At 27.5% G+C, this 19,863-nt stretch overlaps 2 long non-coding RNA genes and 1 pseudogene across 3 annotated transcripts in view; all 3 read left to right on the plus strand.

Moving 5' to 3' along the window:
• The window catches only part of LOC126905613 (uncharacterized), a 15,796-nt gene extending 15,162 nt beyond the window's left edge, over nt 1-634 (plus strand). The window contains exon 2 of the long non-coding RNA XR_007704058.1: nt 474-634. This is a non-coding gene — a long non-coding RNA (uncharacterized LOC126905613). The remainder of the gene's footprint in view (nt 1-473) is intronic.
• A 260-nt stretch (nt 635-894) lies between these two features.
• LOC126905611 (uncharacterized) lies at nt 895-4,188 on the plus strand. Of its 2 annotated transcripts, none has more exons than XR_007704056.1 (3): nt 895-1,067; nt 2,786-2,961; nt 3,949-4,188. It is a non-coding gene; the product is annotated as an uncharacterized LOC126905611 (long non-coding RNA). The 2 variants fall into 2 exon arrangements; XR_007704055.1 differs by lacking the exon at nt 3,949-4,188 and adding an exon at nt 3,740-3,942 and having other exon boundaries at nt 899-1,067.
• Nucleotides 4,189-4,327: 139 nt separating this feature from the next.
• On the plus strand, nt 4,328-6,552 carry LOC126903970 (uncharacterized; annotated as a pseudogene).
• The last annotated feature ends 13,311 nt before the right edge of the window (nt 6,553-19,863 follow it).

The raw sequence follows: 19,863 nt of genomic DNA on the forward strand, positions 1-19,863 counted from the left end.
AAGTTATAGCATAATAAAGTTAAAAATGTAAAATACAAAATCGAAAATTTTCACACAAAAATAGCATTCGGTAGCCATTTTCACCGTGAAGATAAAATAAAGTCCTAAATTTTTTTTTTGCATAATAAAGAACATTGCATTAGCTTTAATTTAAGATATATATAAAAGTGTCAGACCTTCCGGAACATTTTCAAAAGTTAAGTTGAAAAATCTAATTTTTTGTGAAAAAGTTGTCATTTTAAATCCCCCCTTGTGGGCAGGTTAAGGGTTAAATTTATGAAAAAAATATACCAAATGAAAGGTAATGATATTATGCATCTATATAAAAAAGAATTATATTGATATGTTTATTTTTGAAAAAGTTATNATTATATTGATATGTTTATTTTTGAAAAAGTTATGGCACTTTTAAATAAAAAAAATTGAAAAAATTTCGAAAATTAGCGATTTTTAAATTTGTAATTTTTTTGGAGGTTTCCCCCATTTACGGGGAACGAGGGAATTTTTTTCAATTTTTAAGGGTAATGTCTTCGACTAGATACGATTTGTGATCTTTTGACGTATCATTGAAAGAAATCGGTTCGGTGAGAGCTGAGAAAAAGTGGTAACAGACACAAAAAAAAAAAAAAAAGAACCACATCTTAGTAAAACCAATACCTTCTCAGCTTCGCATCGAAGCTAAAAGTATATTTGTTCTTCTACGATCGTGGTTTTGACTTGTTTAGAATTTATATATTTTATAACATGTTATCAAATATATAATTTCAGGTAGCTGCAGCTACTCTAAGTTATCTTGTTGTAAAAGAAGACGACCACGGTTATATATTTTTGTGGCTTTTTAAACCGTGGTCTATGTAACCTTGATGACTACAAAATGAAGCGCGTGAGCGTATGTCGGTTATTAAGCGTTGCCATTGTTTATTTATAGTTGATCGTGTATTTTTTTCTATCGTCCAATTTCATATCTGCTAGTGGAACGTTTTGTATATATTTTTTGTCAAATGCACAGTGGACTGTTTTGCACATGGTTTTGGTTATTGTCTTAATTTACATTTTTTGTTTTATTAGTGAGTTTTATTATATATAGTATATTTATAATTATTAAATTGATTGCATAATTATATTAGATTATTAGTTTATCCAAATCTGTATAAATATAATATAAATTAATTTATATTATGTCTACCTTAGTAAAGAGTAGTCGTTCTAAAAGAAGAAAAATAAAAAATAGTCTTGATAATATTAATTTATGCCAAGTCGAATCGAGTTATAATTCCACTAATTATCCTAATTTAACTCGGTCTACTCTTGGCTCTGGTGTATCAACAAATTTAATGGTTTCTAAAGATACTACATCCATTTCACTTGATAAAACTGATATTTTAAAGTCTAAAGGACATATTAATACTATCCAAAAACCTGAATATTTAATGATGAACTAGCTGATTGGGCAGTTCATTACAACATACCTTTAAATGCTGTTTAACTTTTGTTGCTAAAAAGTCATAAATGATTTTCCTCATTGCCCAAATATAGTAGAACCTTGTTAGGGACATCTGGTAATCATTATACCATAAGAATTGTAAAGTCTGGGATGTATCACCATTTTGGTATTGCCAAAGGTATACAATTAAATTATGATGATAGTTTAGTTAATTACAGTATTTTCAAATTAGCTGTAGGTATTGATGGTTTACCCTTGGCACGTTCTAGCAAAAGTCAATTCTGGCCCATCTTAGTTTTTATTAGAAATCATAATGTAAAAAAAGTGTTTCCTATTGGCTTGTATCATGGAAATGCTAAGCCTATAGAAAATGATGATTTTTTGTTATATTTTGTCAATAAAGCATTGCATTTAACCAATAATGGATTAAACATCAATAATAAACATTTTATTATTAAATTTGATCTCTTTTGCCTAGATGCACCTGCTAAAAGTTTTATTTTAAAAATTAAAAGCCATAGTGGTTTCAATTTGTGTACTCGTTCACTTCAATTATACAGAAGGTGATGATTTAAACAATTGTGTGTGTTGCTTGAAGTGCATGAGGATATATCCATGTTTACAGTTGAGTCCGAAACGTCAGAACTCAACTGTAAACATGGATATATCCTCAAGCACTTCAAGCAACACACACAATTGTTTAAATCATCACCTTCTGTATAATTGAAGTGAACGAGTACACAAATTGAAACCACTATGGCTTTTAATTTTTANATTGTGTGTGTTTTCCATATAGTACCACTAAATCAACACTAAGAAATGATTATGAATATCGAAATGTAGTACACGAAGAATTTCATACATCTTCTCCATCTATTTTAACTAAAATCTCCAACATTGATTTAACTCGGTCCTTTATATTAGATTATATGCATCTTACTAATTTAGGAGTAATGTGTACATTGATTTTATTTTGGGTTTTGAAAGGCCCATCAACTGTCAACCATCAAGAAATATTAATGAAATTACTTCACGATTGTTGCATATTAAAAAATATGTACCTGTAGAGTTTCCTAGAAAGCCTTGAGAAATTCAAGGTATTTTACAGTGGATAGCTACTGAACTAAGTTTTTTTTAAATTTATGTTGGACCTTTTGTCTTAAAAAATATAATTTCAGAGGATTGCTATTTTAATTTTATGTCACTTAATGTTGCCATGATAATTTTGCTAAGTCCAAATAAAAAAGACTACACAGAATAAGCTCAAGAACTCTTGAACTAATTTGTTAAATCATTTGATAAAATTTATGGTAACTTCAGTATGTCTCATAATGTTCATAGACTTTTACATTTGACTGATGATTATAACAATTTTGGGCCTCTTAATGAATGCAGCTGTTATCCATTTGAAAATTTTATGAAAGAATTTAAGTCAGTACTCAGAAAATGTGAAAAACCATTGCAGCAATTTATCCATAGATATGAGGAACAATGCAATAATGTAAAGAAAAATTTAGGTAATCTTAATTCAGATGATAAATTTTATAAAAAAAAAAGAAAAGAAAATTACATTGCCAAGGTCCCATAATTAATGATGTCATTGGTCCCTAATATCTATTAACTTAATTGTAATAATTTAATAAAGTCTCCTTAATTTTCTTAATCAACAAAAATCTTTTTATTGCGTAAATATCTTCAATATTCACGTGTATCTTATTTTTTTTTCCTTTAAATAATTCTCTCTAGTTTTAAGGTAACGGTCTTCGACATACTAAAGTATGTCCACCACTGGTGACATCAAATAAACATATTGTTTTATTTACAAGGTATCAGCGTATTATAGTCTACAATAACACTTTATATCTTAGTATATATATATACATACATATAATTTTTTATATATTATTATAATATATAAATATTATTATTATAATAATATTGTTTAATATTATTGATTTACTTTTTGTTTCGTTTTTTTTTTTTATGATCAAGACCATCGCCTAATTGGTTGGCGACCCGATTTTCCTTTTGTAAGGGGCCATGAGGGTGGCGACTCTACAATCCGTTGCGTTGCCCAAGTCGTCACCTCTCAAGGTTTAATCATTTTTTATTTACTACACATTTATTTATATTAATATATATAATTGTGTATTAAAATATTATCTAAGTATATAATGATTATTTTATACATGAAATAATCATTATGTTATAAGATTTTATAATCAGATAATGATCGTTAATCAGTTAGTGTATATAATTTATCATGTGTTATAAAGTTCATCTTAAAAATTATAGTTAGCTAAATTATGTGGACAATCGTTCATTTCACACAAGATAACACTGTCAAAGCAGTTTCAAGTACTTGGCTCAACAAAGTTACAAATGAATGTGCTTGGCCCAATAAAATAATCAGTTCTACAAAATCATACACTACCTAATAGTTCAGATTAGAACTTAATTTTTTCTGCCATAATATCTCTTTTCAATATAATATTTTTTTACAGACTTTTATGAACAAGCAAAAAGCAAAGAAAAAAAATAGCACAGGAATCTTCAGATTTATCACTAATTGAAATTATGAAAGAAACGAGAAAAAACAGAGCTAGAATAGAATTTTCTCCTTTTCCTAAAAAGGCTCAAAGATAAACCAAAAATAAAATCTCACCTTCTAAAGCTTTTAGTTAATCCAATCTAATATTATAAATTGTTAAAACAAATATTGAACACATGTTTATTTATCATTTTAACAGAGAACGTGGTTGTTGCTGAAAATTCAAGTAATCATATAGAATATGATCATGTTTCTGATGATGACAGTTTAAATTAAGAAGTAACATAATAAATTCTTATTACTACTTGTTATATTAATTAATTTATTTTTATTTAGGCCCTTGTCCTAACTCTACCTTGAAATCTATAAATTTTCCTACAGAAACAAAGATTGTTACTGACAAGTTGAATTATAATTCAATAGTTCCTAATAAATATACATCATTAGAGAAAAATTTCCAACCATCTACACAGAAGAAAGTAAAAGTACCATTTGATAATGAAGGTGAAAATTATTTTAATAAATCTTGTCTTGCTACTATAAAATAAGTTTTTGTGATAAATATATTATCAAATTATATAGTTTTACTGTTGTAATATATATATGTTATAATGTAATTATTATAATAATATTGATACATAATAATATGTAATGAAAATAACATTACATATCGTTATTATTTTAGGAGAAATCTGTTGAATAATTAAATTTTGATGACCTGTATATTAGCTATACCTTAATATGTATAAAAGTATAGCTAATAAATAATAAAATTTTAGATTTTCAGAAACATGTTGCAACTTTGACACATATTAAGTTTGATGTTAATGTATTGACTTCTACCCAACAAATTATTAGTGCTAATATTGAAGCTATTGCACTTACAAATTATAGTAGAAATGATACCTTTCAAGCAACTCAAATTATAATAATGTTGATGTCAATGAACTATTACCAAATAATACTCGGAAAGATCTTGAAACATTTGAATTGAAGCTCAAGATAAATGAAAATGACTTCAAATGCATACTTGTGAATAAAATAACTTTATTGCTTTACGTATTGTGGATACATAAATTAATGTCTTTAGAATGACAAAATTTTATAACAAAACTTGTAGTTCCATTTTAATACTTTCTCAGGTTATATTAATTGTCGTATAATAGTTAATATTATTATTACAAAACGACAAAAGATCATCTAAATAATTTTCACTTAAATTAACAAACTGTTATTTATAATAATGTTAAAAAAATTCTCATGAATTTACTAAAGAAATATTCAGTTGTTGTAAAATACAGGGTCATCAGAATTTAATGTACCAAAAAGCAGATTTCTTCCAAAATAATTATGATTTTTTTATATTAATTGGTTTCTTTTATTTATCAATTATTATTATTTAAATGTTTATCAATTTATAAATCATCAAGCATCTTATAATGTATAGCTTTTTTTTAAAAATCCTATTATTAACCAAAGTACTGAGAGAGTACAAAATTACCATAACAAATATTTATATTTTCAGTGTTTGATAATGTTCCAAAAAACCAGACTTTTATAAACCTACTTCTTTAAATCAAATTAAAGCTAATACAATGTACTCTTAGATGAAAAAAAAAACTACAAAATCTGGATATCTAGGTGCTGCTGTCCTAATGAGCATTAAAACCAAAAATGGTTTCATGAAAGTTAATTTAATCACTGTTAGATATCAATCAATAGTAATTGATTTATAATAAAATGACAGATTATTATAAAAATCTAAAAATGCCTCAACTCCATTTTGCAAAATCCCTATTATGTTTTTTTCTTTTTAATTAAATATTTCATATATTAACAAATATAATATTTTTGTTTTTCTAGATAAGAAAATTATCTTTGCTCACATCTTCCAAAAGCCTTGGAGAATCAGTGAGGCGTATTATGACAAAAATGTTTCATGATTCAGTATTAGTTAATTTTTCAATTTATGGTTTTAAAAAGAAACAAAGATTTGCTGATTTACTATCATATCATTTGATAAAAGGTATTAATACAACTGATAAACATGTTATTAAAAGCTTTGTTTTAAAGCCTATTATAAAAAGAGCAATGCAACTAAAAAGTAGTCTTAAAGTTAAACTAAACTAAAGAGAGGAAAATAAACATTTTTTTTATCAAGAATTTTATAAAAATAAATAAATTATTATTTACTTATCATTTAATAAATTTTAATAATGTCATTGTTTTATAATTATTCAAGTTTAACACATCTATCAATAAACCAATGACTTTTCAAATATAATAAGGACTAATATCAAGTATGAAATGGTTCCTGAAAAAGAAATTGACTGTGAAATTGGTGTGTGGTTAGCTCATGCAAGTTTCCATATCATAAATTGTGAAAAAAGATTAGCCAAATAATACTAAAATATTTTTAAGTAGTTTTATATTCCATTCTTCACAAATTATAATTAGTGAAGTATAGAACATACATGAATGTGTAATAATTGAATTATTTACATTATAAAGTAAAAAATTATGTTTCATTTTTAACAGTTTAAACCAGCTTAATTTTTTTTTTAGCTTCGATGCGAATTTTAATCAAGAATGTGTTGAAATTTTAATTTGAATTGTTGAAAATCAATTATTTTAATGTTACTTTCTTAATGAATATGTTAAGATTATTAATTTTACCTGTTTAAAACCAATTATTTTAATGTTTTTAAATTTATAAATATGTTGTACCTCATTAATATGAGGTTGTTTTAAAACTTATACAGTTTAATGATTATTTTACATAAATATAATTTTTATTAAAAAAATGTTTTTTTTTCAAATTGGTATCCTATTGGTAATAATACTACAATATTGCTGTGATGTTATATGACCATATAATATTACAGCAATTTGAGTGAAATATAATACTAACACCAATATTATTTTTCAAATGTTATCAATAAACAAATAAAAATATTACATCAACATTATTTCGGTGGCCAAATAACTATAGGGTAATATTGTTATGTTTCTGTAATCAAAATTAATAACCTCTTAAAATTAAACTAATATTATTATAAAATTAATTTTATAACAATATTTAACATTAAATTGCTATGTGGGAATATAGATGGTCTCCTAATTGCTGAAAGTTCTAAGATCCAACTTTGGCCTATTTTAATTTTTTTTTATTTTTTTTTAAAGAAGTACCAAATAATGTTATTTCTATAGGGTTCTTTGACGTTTTACATAAACCCATTCATTATTGATTTATTAGATGTGTTATATAACGGGTGTATTGTTAATGATACTATATTTTTATTACAAATAGCAAATATGTAATGCTCCCATAAAAGCTTTTTTGCTTAATGTAAAAGGCGACAATGCATACTTTGACTGTACATTTTCTGATTTAAATTCACCTTTGAGAACTGATGGATCTTTTCGAAATAGAACTAATGATTATCACAAAGGGATTAGCCCTTTATTTAGACTACCAATTAACATTACTGAAACAGTTGTTTTGGATGACATACACAATGTTTGCTTAGGGGTAGTCAAAAGGTTAATTCAATTATGGGTAAAAGGTAATAAAGAAGTACGATTAGAAAAAAAAATAGAAGAAATTAGTTATGAAATAAAACATATTTAGATCTAATTATCTTATCTTCGTTAAAAAAAACACGCTTTTATAGCAAATTAAAAAGTTAAAAATAATTTTTAAAATAAGGTTAAAACAATAACGTACGAAAAATACTAGTAATATTGTGAAAAAAAGCGTTGAGGACTCAATAAACGAAAAATATGACTCAAAGCACCCACGCTTTTTTTCACAATAGTACTAGTATTTTTCGTTCGTTATTGTTTTAAGCTTATTTTTAATTTGTTAATTTGATGTGGTTTAAAAGAGTGTTTTTTTAGTTTTTTTAAACTATATTTATTTAGTTATAACAATACATAGAAACAAGAAAAAATTATTTGAAGAAAGTTTTGAAAACTTATTTGACATATTGATAATGAGTATTTGCATTAAAATATTCTAAATATGATATAGGAAGATAAATTTTTTGTTATTAAAAAGACTTAAGGACATTTTGGCTGTACGTTAGTCGAAAATAAAAAAAAATAAAAGGCAACAGTGTACAGACTTATAGAAACTTGTATAAATAATTTCTATCAATGAATTAATTTTATAAATTATAATTAAATACTGTAATAATAAATCGGTTTCGTGCACGTGCTGTAGCTTCCCCCCCCTAGACTCTGGGATTTCTCTATGTATGCATTGAAATACACAAACGGTAATTAAAGCATTTCCAAACTTTTTGAATACATAGTTTATATATTATCTCATATCTGTACTAATTATTGCTTATTTTGATAGTACATATAGAATTATTATAATGATGACAACAAACATAATTAAGTTAAAAACGTTTGTATAGGAATAAATTCGAACAATGTTTTGATATACAGACAAAAATTATATGATATAATGAAAAGTTCTAAATGTGAAACTATTGATGAAAAATTTAATTTTATAAAAATAGAAATAGAAAAACCTGTATCAACAAGATATTGTAGGATTAATATAAAAATTGAGTTTATAAAAGAATCTACGGAGACATCTATATCTGAGAAAAAAATAGTTCAGTCAAATAAATAAGTTATTTAATAGTACTGGGACTTTTGATAATAAATCATTTACTGTAATTCACAATTTGATTTTAGCAATGGTTAATAGAAAAATATGTAATGCACTAACAGATACGACATCAACACTTAAATGTTTCTTGTGTGGTGCAACATCGAAACAGTTTAATTTAATTGATGAAATGGTTAAACGAGAGGTAAAAACTGATAATTTATCTTTTGGGATATCAGTTTTACATGGGAGGATTCGTTTTTTCGAATGTCTCCTTCATTTGTCTTACAAATTACCACAAGAAATGGCAAGCTAGAGAAGATGTGGAAAAAAAATTGTTTCAGAAAACAAACTTAGAATCCAAAAAGAATTCAAAGAAAAATTAGGATTATTTGTAGATAAACCCAAACCAGGATTTGGAAATTCTAATGATAGTAACACAGCTAGACGTTTTTTTCAAAATTCAGAAATTTCTACTGAAATTACAAAATTAGACATTGAATTAATAAAAAAAATACATATAGTAATGATAGTAGTAGCTAGTTAACACAAAATAAAAGTCAATGAGTTTCGAGAATATACGTATAAAACTGCAAAATATTTTGTTGAGAAGTATCCGTGGTACAATATGTCACCTACGATGCACAAGTTTTTTATTCATGAGCCAGAGATAATTGAATCTGCTTTATTGCCAATAGGACAGTTGACTGAAGAAGCACGAAATTAAGATTTAAAGAGATATCGGGAGCATAACTCAAGGAAATGTTGTCGTGAAAAAACTAATTTAGATATATTAAATTCAGATCCAGTAATTTCAAGTAAAAGAAAACTACCTAAGAAAAAAACATAATTAATCCCAATTGAAGCACTCGCATTACTAAAATCACCAGATGCCCGGGTCTCACTTCAATATGTCAAAGATAGTGATGATAACGATGATTACGACGACGATAACCATGACTTATTTTAAACTTAAAACTTAAAATAATACATTTTTCTTTTATTAATAAATTGAATAGCTATTTCTGTCAAAATGTCTTTAAAATAAATAAATACCTTATGTTAATATTATGTAAATGACTTTTTATATGTCTGATGGACAAAAATAAAAATAATACTAATTTTAGGAATATATTTTTTTGCTTAATGATTTAATGCCAACTTTTGAAGCTCGTTACCCCATTGTGCGTCGGTAGTAATATATAATTGAATATTAACATATACGTATATATACAGAGAGGAACGGATCTAACTGACAACTTATATAATGATCTACATAAAATTTTATATATTTTTTTTTTAATTTTTACAATATAGAACTATATTTAAAATATGTTTTATATTATTTTTCGCAATTACACAAAATATTTTTAAAATTAATTTTTTTATTAAAATTTTTGATACCAAAAACTCTTATTTTAATTCAGTAGTTATGTTTATACAGCATTTTGAAATTTGTTAAATTTTGATTTTTTTATACAATTTTCCTATGGTATCAAATGTTAGTCCATAATATGTTAATTACAGAAGAAAACACTTATTACGTTATTTACTAGTAACAGTACGCGATTTCTTTTCCATAGATAATAATTACGTTTAACGCGCTTTATACAGAAATGATTATCTCTAATCTTTATTACAAAAGTTAGAAACATTATCGTACGTCAACTACAAGTATTCATGGTTAGCCAAGTTAAAAGTGATAACAATTATTAATTTGCATAATTCTATCATTGTAATCATATTATAATAGGATATTCCTTGTTAGGAGATTTGTAAATAAATGCACTTATTCAATATTATTCACGTTTCAACATGTTTTAGACAATGTTTCAATAATTTCTTTTAATCTGAATTATATTACTACTTGTTTTTTCATGACAATTACAAATGCTTATTCAAATGTTAATAATTTTCATGGAAAAGAAATCGTGTACTGTTACCAGTAAATACTGTAATAAGTGTTTACTTCTGTACTTTATATACTATGGACTAACATTTGATACCATAGGAAAATTGTAAAAAAAAAATCAAAATTTAACAAACTTCAAAATGCTATAATAAAAATTAATCACTTGTGGCTATTTAATTAAATAAAATTAAAACTATATTAAAAATATTAATTTAAAAATTAAAAAATATTAAACTCAAAAGCCACAACAAATTACTAAAAAGTCACAAATTCGTAAACAATGTTACCATTATCAACACTAAACACATACTGACTAGAAAAAACTCCCTTATATACCCTTAGTGACCTTATCACATAGTGACGTCATCACTAAGTAATATTATCATATTTTGCCAGTTTACAACAAGTTTAATAATGAATTTTCAGTGGGCCAAGATCCCAATTAATTAAATTGTTTTTTATTTTTAACATTTCTATTGCCTCCCTAATATTAAGTTCTTTGTAATTATTTACGTCTTTAATTAGTTTTATGGTTTTAATGGTGATTAACTACGTAGGACAAACAAAAAGACATATAGGGGTTGGGTTTAACTTAAAAAGGAGCACTTAAGAAAAATTAAAAATCAAGAATTTGAGAAATCTTCAGTAGTTGAATATTTATTGTCACATAATCACTCAGTTGCGAGTTAGATCCGTTCCACTCTGTATAGTCTGGTCTCAAGGCCATAGACGACGGTATACGCGATAACACGTGGTGCGTGGAGAGTTACAAACAAACAAACATACTTACATACATACATACAGGTGAAACTAATATAAGCGTGTTAAAAATATAGAAGTTATTATAGAACTGTTAAGTTCTGTAGACTTTCAAGATCACTTGATGATATAGAATAATATAAAGCATCAGAACTTAGAGCTTAGAGCTTAGAATTTGTTAATTAATATTCAACTCTTTATGGCTCTAATTTAATTACTTACAATGTGTACAGTTTAATTCATTTGCCAGCTTTTATACTTGTACGTGGCTCACTTGATAAGTTTAGTTGTTTTAGATATGAAAATTATTTATATGACATTAAATTATCTATTAAATCTATTAAATATCCATTACAAGAAGTATATAATAGAATTTTGGAAAAACAAATATTAAATGATACGCTCCTATCCCAATCATTCTTTGTTTGTCCAACTCTATACAATGAAGTTATGCAACAAAAAATTCTTTTTAAATTTATTAATGCCTTGGATAATATTTTTGAAAAAATTATTTTACCCTTTTTCAATATTTAATTAAAATTAATAAAGAAAAAGATAAATACATTGTAATAAACAAAAACTTAAAAAAACAAAAAGGGTAAGTAAAAATTATTAAGAGCTGTCTTCAACAGTGTTACCCACTACTTCTTACATAAATAACATCAACAACATTTTGAATTAGTAAACTACAATTAAATTGACACAAACACTTTAGCATCCAGCGATGAATACAGGTCACATGATGCAAATAAATTATATGCTGGTTCCGAAACTATTATCACAATAAGATCCTATTAACACCACTCTTTGACATTATAATAAATAAAATCCATTCAGCTTGAAACTTGCTTTCCCGCTAGGGTCCTAACAGCTGGCTNCAAACGGCTGGCATTGTTGACGTTCATACGCCAACACATAGCGCGTATTCTCGCGACTGTTGAAATCGTATTTCCGAATAACAAACAAGCGCTTACGTTTTTATTTTATGCGTTTTTCAAAATACGGTAAGGAACGCTCACAATGTCCGGTAAAATACTCTCTCGAATGAACCGTCGGGAACTATTGCGCTTATAGGCAGTTAAAGCGAAAAGCGATATGCTAGCCGTCTTGGAGAACAGTTTACGCAGCGAAGGGTTAGTTCCATCGAACGCGAACGCTTCATAATGAGACACTCGTGACGGAACGCAAGTCCCAGCGCTGTGCCGGACCGTCGACCCTCCTACAAACGCGGATGAAGCTGTCCCTACACAAGTGGTCCCAGGCCGCCCCAACGGAAGTAAATCCAGTCCCTCTGAAAAACGATTTGCCCTAATCGCATCTGTTTTTAATTATTAAACAAGTATAAAATTACCTTTTGCTTTTTATTTATATATTTTTTTCTTTACTGATTTTTTGGGAAAGTTTATTTTATTTATTTTATGGTACTTCAAGGCCATAATATTTTTCTATGTCAACGAATCACTATTCATATGTCACTCATAGCCATGTTTATTCTCTGTTTTGCATTATTATTACTATTTTTTTTTCTTTTTCTGCTCACGAATTTTTTTTCCTCAACTAAAATAAAATAAAACTGTGCCATTTTATAATCACACACTGCTAAACGTATACATTTACTAATTTTTATTCATTCTTTATTTATTTTTCTTCTGTTTCTTCAATAATTATTTATTTATAACAATGTTTCCTTGAAAGAAAATTACTTTTAAACAAACTTTTCCTAGCAACCTACAGCATCACCGAATTTGCATTTGCAATGTGTAAATCACTTGAATGTACTGCATCATCAGCGGGGTAATAATATGCATTCGGTTGGAGTTTTAAATTATTAGATGCAGTCTTCAACAGCGTTACCCACTACTTCTTACATAAAAAAAATCAACAACACTTTGAATTAGTAAACTCTAATTAAATTGAAATAAACACTTTAGTACCCAGCGATGACTACAGGCCACATGATGCAAATAAATTACATGTGGGTTATTCGAAACTATAATCACAATAAGATTCTATTAACACCACTCTTTGATGTTATAATAGATAAAATCTATTCAGCTTGAAATTTGCTTTCCCGCTAAAGTCCTAACAGATGGTTAAGCTGTACCTAAACGGGGCAACGCTCGTTCTACATAATTTATATCCCACTAAAAGGGCAGTTAGCGATTTCGTGACCAAATAAGTATAGATTCTCAACCAACAACGATAAAAAGCACTTATTTCTATTTACNAAGATGAAGTGGTATCTCGGGGTCGAACTATATTTATTTATCAAATAATAAAATAACCCTATCTCAATTATTCTTATTCTTGTTTATTACGTGAATTTTTAAGAAGTAATGCATGTAAATAAATATTCACACTTACCTTTATTTCCTTTCGTAGTTGACTAAGTTAGTCTTATGGTGATTTCTTCCTTCAGTGTTAACAATCGTTTATGGTATCTTGCGTTTATTTCGATTAATTAGTCTCTCTGTGTATATTAAATTTAGAAAAAGATTCTCTACAAGGAACTTGCGTGTCCCTTGTTGCGTGTCCCTATTATGATTTTTTGCCTTTTTTTATATATATATTTTTTTAAATTAATTAATATATTAATATATATATATATATACAATCCTGTGTCATAGTGCTATACTATCACAACAATAATAACAATAATACAAACGGCTGGCATTGTTGACGTTCATACGCCAACACATAGCGCGTATTCTCGCGACTGTTGAAATCGTATTTCCGAATAACAAACAAGCGCTTACGTTTTTATTTTATGCGTTTTTCAAAATACGGTAAGGAACGCTCACAATGTCCGGTAAAATACTCTCTCGAATGAACCGTCGGGAACTATTGCGCTTATAGGCAGTTAAAGCGAAAAGCGATATGCTAGCCGTCTTGGAGAACAGTTTACGCAGCGAAGGGTTAGTTCCATCGAACGCGAACGCTTCATAATGAGACACTCGTGACGGAACGCAAGTCCCAGCGCTGTGCCGGACCGTCGACCCTCCTACAAACGCGGATGAAGCTGTCCCTACACAAGTGGTCCCAGGCCGCCCCAACGGAAGTAAATCCAGTCCCTCTGAAAAACGATTTGCCCTAATCGCATCTGTTTTTAATTATTAAACAAGTATAAAATTACCTTTTGCTTTTTATTTATATATTTTTTTCTTTACTGATTTTTTGGGAAAGTTTATTTTATTTATTTTATGGTACTTCAAGGCCATAATATTTTTCTATGTCAACGAATCACTATTCATATGTCACTCATAGCCATGTTTATTCTCTGTTTTGCATTATTATTACTATTTTTTTTTCTTTTTCTGCTCACGAATTTTTTTTCCTCAACTAAAATAAAATAAAACTGTGCCATTTTATAATCACACACTGCTAAACGTATACATTTACTAATTTTTATTCATTCTTTATTTATTTTTCTTCTGTTTCTTCAATAATTATTTATTTATAACAATGTTTCCTTGAAAGAAAATTACTTTTAAACAAACTTTTCCTAGCAACCTACAGCATCACCGAATTTGCATTTGCAATGTGTAAATCACTTGAATGTACTGCATCATCAGCGGGGTAATAATATGCATTCGGTTGGAGTTTTAAATTATTAGATGCAGTCTTCAACAGCGTTACCCACTACTTCTTACATAAAAAAAATCAACAACACTTTGAATTAGTAAACTCTAATTAAATTGAAATAAACACTTTAGTACCCAGCGATGACTACAGGCCACATGATGCAAATAAATTACATGTGGGTTATTCGAAACTATAATCACAATAAGATTCTATTAACACCACTCTTTGATGTTATAATAGATAAAATCTATTCAGCTTGAAATTTGCTTTCCCGCTAAAGTCCTAACAGATGGTTAAGCTGTACCTAAACGGGGCAACGCTCGTTCTACATAATTTATATCCCACTAAAAGGGCAGTTAGCGATTTCGTGACCAAATAAGTATAGATTCTCAACCAACAACGATAAAAAGCACTTATTTCTATTTACTATTATTTAAATATAACCTGAATGGATGTCTAGAGATGTTGGTGGTATACAAATTAGGTGAGTGACGGCAGCCAGTGTACATAACCCGAAATAATAATAAGTAAACAATAATTGTATTTAATTTAGTAACCACAATAATATTGATCGAGTTAAGTTATCAGATCAATAAAGGTAAGTTGCCGCAATGCGAAGTAAAATGTCGACTGCCTTCATTATATTTTTAATTAATTTAAGAAAAGTGTGTAATCGGTTTATTTACATCCGCACGCGGCATACTAATAGTTGATTTGTAGGGTCGTTAGTGCTAATCAGGTTTTAGTATAGTTGTTAATAGTTAATGTTGGTGAAAAACGCATAATCTGTCCGTAACAAGCTCAAGAAAAAAAGATACATTGACACAAGCCTTCCATGGATATATTTTTCTCCTCTAAATAATGATACTTTTATTTATTTTGTAAAAATCAACATATTGTAAACATTTAATAGATATTTCGCANCAGCATACTCATAGTTGATTTGTAGGGTCGTTAGTGCTAATCAGGTTTTAGTATAGTTGTTAATAGTTAATGTTGGTGAAAAACACATAATCTGTCCGTAACAAGCTCAAGAAAAAAAGATACATTGATACAAGCTTTCCATGAAATATTTTTCTCCTCTAAATAATGATACTTTTATTTATTTTGTAAAAATCAACATATTGTAAACATTTAATAGATATTTCGCAGATTAGTACTTAATGTAAACTCATATTTAGGAAAATTAGATATTTATTCATTTCTAATAGTTTCCAGAAACCCCGAAAAAATATATATACCTCATAAAAATTATAAGGAAATTGAAATACATACATAATACTAATATTACACTTAAAGAATATCTATTGACAAAGACATAATCCATACTTTTTTTAAACTATACTAAATAAGAGTTTTAATTCGTTATAGTAATAATAAGTTGATCGATTCTACAATAAAGCTTTTTATTAATACTAAATTCTATAACAAATACAAACATAAACAGTAAACAATAAAGAATTACTTTTTTTAACTATACTTATGATCTATACTAAATAAGAGTTTTAATTCGTCCTAAAACTAGGTTCAACACGAATACAGAACTTCTTGTCACATTCTTAACGAGACGTCTTACAATAGTGATATTAATCACTGTTACAATTAAATCTAAACGGGTTTCTCATTTTCCCGGCATTATTTCATAGTCTCAACTAAAGTAGAACCTTAGGGGGTGTTATTATAATTTTTTCACCCGAAAATATATTTTTATATAAGAACACATATATATTTTACATATTTTTTGTGGCCAATGTTTCTATAGTTATGTCTTTACAACTAAATGTACTAGATTTTTGGTTTCATCATATCTCATTTGCGTTTTTACCCACAAAAAAATATTGAATATTTAAATTATATTGTGCGAGAAATTTATTTTTTAATAAAAAAAATGCGTAGTTATTAATATAAAAATTATTTGACTATGTGAATTAAAAAAAAAAAATTTTGTTCTTTGATTAATGATACCTCTAAAATTATCACAATTCATTAGCCTCAATACAATCATTAATTGTGAATGTATCAATTTATTTAAGATACATTGAACACATGACTTTTTTATAGCAAATGTTAAAACTCGTACATGCGACATTTCTTTCTGAAAATGTTAGCATAGCACAGCCAGTTTTTTTTTACAATTGCAAATTTATAGCGCGTACTAGTGACATAACTGTCTCGATATATCAAACTATGTACAGCCCGCTATTTTTATATTATAAGTTTAAAGTCATCGTTTGTTTTGAAAGTGTAATATAAATCAAAACATACTTTCATATATCAATATGACTTTTTATAGGCAGTTCTCAAAATCAAATACATATTTATATATACAAAGTGTTTAGTAAATAAGGAAACAAGCCAATTGTTCCAAAAATGAAAACAATTAAAAGCCGTTCGCTTACTTACTGAACACTCTATATATAATACAATATACATAATATAATACATATATATGTATATATAGGTTATGATAAAAAAAAGGTATCATTAACTAAAGAACCAACTTTTTTGTTTAAAGTTCATATAGTCAAATAATATTTTCAATCAATTAATGTACATCAATTTTTTATCGAAAAAATCAAGTATTGCATGTAATAATTTGTGTATTCAATTTTCATTTGTGGGGGACAGAAAGTCTAAAGTGAAGTGAAGTATATTCAAAAAATCTAATACATATAGTTGTATAGGTGCAACTATTAGCTATGAGATATTGACCTCACCAAAAATAGTAAGATATATGTGTTTTCTTATATAAAAATATTCTTTAGGGTGAGAAAATTATAATAACACCCACTGAATTTTTATTCTAGATGTCCTTACAGAAAAGTTCTGGTGAAATGATAAATCAGTTTAGATTTAAATTCAACAGCGATAAAAACTACAATTGTAATACGTTTCAATATAAATTGCATCACCGTTAAAAATTTAACTTACATTCCATAAAACATTTAATACTAGCTAATATAATTAATTAATTCGTATAAACGAGAAGAAAAAAATTAATCTTATTAAAAAGTATAAAATAACTCAAATTTACTATAAAATGTCTATGTGTATTAAAAGTTATTTGTTTTCATGTTAATTTTAATTTTGAATAAACAAGAATAATGACTTGTCAAAACTTAATTGATGTTTGTTAAAACTAATAATTGTCGTTTTAACAACAAATGTTCTAAATAAACTATCACAAAAATCATAGCCAGTAGTCCAACCGCTTTCAGTTCGATCAAACATCCACTATCATATTCACCTCCATTTAAAGTAAAGACTAATATTTATTTTAGTGCTTAAATTTATTCAACTTTAATCACCTTCACATAGTAACATTAAAATCTCAGACAAAACTTTAGGTAAGTTATTTAAAGAATTATGAAATAATCATTGATAAGATTGCTTCAAATATTATATACTAAAATATATAGTTCGTTTTTTTATTTTATTCTTTTAGGAATATGTTCCAGCAGATCATGACTATTAGCAAGTTTAATTCAGATCTATTTTTAATGAACCCTCTTATCCACACCCCGCCAGAAATAATTTAATTTCTTTAATAGTAACTCAATCACAAAGGTTCTTGTATATTATATTAAATGATATTAGTCAGCGAAATAACGAAACTACTCACCTACACCTATTCATTATTAAATCAACTATCTACCTAAATTTATTCTTTATTTAAGTTATAAGGTGTCAATAATTGTGGCACGGTAAATAAGGTTAAATGGCCTGCTTAAAAATTTGGAACCAAAAAAAAAAGTTAAATTGACGCTTTTGCAGCTACGTTTATTTCAAAAAAGATAAGTTAAAATGTGTATATTGAACGGGAAATAGGCAACCGAATGTACGCTATCATGTTTATGACGGAACACACTGGATACCTTGTAATCTTAAAAGAACCAAAAAGGCAACTTTTAATATTCTCAAAAAATTATTCAAACCAAAAATTACATATCTTTAGGTACAATTAGGGATGATATAGCAAAACACACAAATAAAAATAAGACACTAAAACAAACTGTTAATACTATTTACAACAGTAAATAACACTTTTATGATTCAGAAAATAAAAATATCTCCGCGTTCATTGATTGGCCAACATAAAATATTAACCTCTTTAATAAAAAAATATGTACATTTATTTACTTTACATATAGCTAAATTACATCCAGCCAATGTACAACCGTGTGAAATTAGAATAAAACCTGTGTTATGGTATTTTATTTTATATAATTATTAAATGATCGTGTACAAATTTATATTTATACAATTCCATAAATTCTCCCTGCAGTGGAAGAAGGCCAGGTTGGTGTTTCTAAGACAGGGTGACAAGCTCGAGGGATTCCCCTTGTCATACCGACTTCTTTGTATGTTGGACATTCTGAGGAAGATCCTCGAAAGGCTCTTGGTCACTCGGCTCGGACACAATCTGGCCGACGTCGACCGATTGGCCGAAGGCTAGTTTGATTTCAAGAGGGGACGTTTACGGACGACGCGGCTTCCCTCTTTAGGGCAGAGAACGGGTAGGACTTTGGAGCGGCAATGTGCATGGACATACGAAACGCGCTCAACTCAGTGCGATGGTCTCACATCCTCGGAGAGCTAGACGCATTTCAGGTGACTCTGTACATCAGCCGGATGATCCAGTCGTACTTTAGAGACAGCGTCATCACTTACGAGAGCGCCGCGGGACCATCGCGTATGACGCGGTGGCAGCGGACCATCTCACGAACAGCTGAAAGGGAAGTTCTATAATGCAATATATTGTGTACTCAAATGCAAAAAGTGATCACCACCGACATTACCATTACTTCATTAGTAGCTGCTCTTAGTAATTTAATACAATTCTGTTTGTAATGATCAACATTACGTTTGTTACATAACCTTATATATTACTGTTACATAATGTTACTACATCTGTTTATAGTATTTTATTTTCTATAATTATTAAAAGGTCTTACAAAATTTATATTTATACAATTCTTTAAATATTCATG

This window comes from Daktulosphaira vitifoliae, unplaced genomic scaffold (genome assembly GCF_025091365.1).
Source record: "Daktulosphaira vitifoliae isolate Bord-2020 unplaced genomic scaffold, ASM2509136v1 Scaffold_4, whole genome shotgun sequence".
NCBI lineage: Eukaryota > Metazoa > Arthropoda > Insecta > Hemiptera > Phylloxeridae > Daktulosphaira > Daktulosphaira vitifoliae.